This window comes from Haliaeetus leucocephalus, unplaced genomic scaffold (assembly GCF_000737465.1).
Source record: "Haliaeetus leucocephalus isolate CR32 unplaced genomic scaffold, Haliaeetus_leucocephalus-4.0 Scaffold273, whole genome shotgun sequence".
Classification (NCBI taxonomy): Eukaryota; Metazoa; Chordata; class Aves; order Accipitriformes; family Accipitridae; genus Haliaeetus; species Haliaeetus leucocephalus.
Genome location: NW_010972709.1, coordinates 1,178,471 through 1,179,984, shown reverse-complemented (window position 1 = coordinate 1,179,984; position 1,514 = coordinate 1,178,471). Strand labels below are relative to the sequence as shown.

Genomic DNA, 1,514 nt, shown 5'->3' with positions numbered 1-1,514 from the left:
GCACCCGGCCGGCCGGCGGCACTGAAAGGAATTCCTGCGCACAATGTCCCCGGCCTCCCCGCCGCGGCCCGGCCACCGCCGCCAGATGGGGGCTAATTAGCAGCTTTGAGAGCCGCGGTGGGAACCGGGCAGCACCAGGCCCTCCGCCGAGCCCTGAATGGAGGGGGCGACCCCAACGCCGTGCCCACCCTGGGAACCGCCACCACACTGGGATGGGGGACGCAGGGAGGAGGGACAGAGGGAGGGACAGAGGGACAGAGGGATGCGGCTCCCCCCAGCCGGGCTGGCAGGGTTAAAGTCCATCCATGCTCTCTAGGATTGCTGTCCCCGCCAAGAGGAGGAAGAGGAGGGGAGGCCTTCAGCTCCCTGCATGCCTGGGGAGGCCGCAGCTGCTCTGAGCACGGCTGAGCACGGGAGGGTCTGGCCCCCAGCCCACCCCCACTAAGGGCAGGGCACCGTGGCCCTCTGCACCCACTCTGGATCTGGCCTGCATGACACACTATCCAGCCAGGAAGGGCACAACGTGTCCGGGCTGTCCCTGTGGCTGTGCCACCATGAAGTGCCATCACAGCAGTGCAGCCCACCCTGGCAGCCCCATCCCCCTGGGGTCGGGGACTGCTGGAGCCACGCTGTTGGGGTGCCGCAGCCCCATGCCGGCTTTGTTCACAGCAGAGCCCAGTGCGGCTTCTTGCTGCTGCCAACAATGCAGCGGTGCAGCCGGGCCCACAGCACGGCCTCCCGAGGTACATGGGGGGTGGCGGGGGCTGCTCTGGCACCCGGGCGCGTGCATTGGTGTGCAAGATGGGGTGTATGTGTGTGTGAGAGTGCATAGATGTATGTGCATGTATGTGTGTGTATCTATGTACATTCATCCATGCGTGCCTGTGTGCGTGTGCATGCATGTACTTACGGACGTGTGTGTGCACCCACAGGTTTGTGTGTGTGCGTGAATCTTCCCGTGCATGTGTGTTTGTGTTATGCCCATACATCTGTGTGTGCGTGCACACGCATGTGCATGCCTCCATGCGTGCATGCACATCCGTGTGCCTGTGTCTGTGCATACACATGTGCATATCCGTGTGCCTGTGTGCATACACATGTGCATATCCATGTGTCTGTGTGCACATGTGCATGCACGCAGCGATTGAAGAGGCCGCAGCTCGGCCTGCTCACCCCCTGCTCGCCGCTGCACCGTTTCGTGCTGTTCGGGGGGGTCCGTGGCAGCGCTCCCCTGCGAACTCGCGGGGCGGCCGGGCCGGGGTCCTGCTCGGGCCCCCCCCGGGGCTCCCGGCCCCGCTGCTGGCAGGGCGCTGGCTGCACCTCCCTGCAGGTGCGGGGGGAACGAGCAGGAACGCTAATTACCGCCCAGATCGGAAGCCCTTCGGGGCAGGGACCGGCCGCCTCGCACGGAGGCTGCAGCCGCACCGGCGGCACCTCCTCCCGTGTGTCCCCCCCGCCCCAGGACCGCGCTCGCAGCCCACGGTCCCGCGGTGCCCCAGGCGAGCTGCACCCAG

The 1,514-nt window shown here is 66.4% G+C and overlaps 1 protein-coding gene across 1 annotated transcript in view; it reads left to right on the top strand.

Annotated features, from left to right (window-relative positions):
- ID1 (inhibitor of DNA binding 1, dominant negative helix-loop-helix protein) overlaps positions 1-1,514 on the top strand; it is a 6,010-nt gene that overhangs the window by 3,020 nt on the left and 1,476 nt on the right. The gene's annotated exons all lie outside the window — the stretch shown is intronic.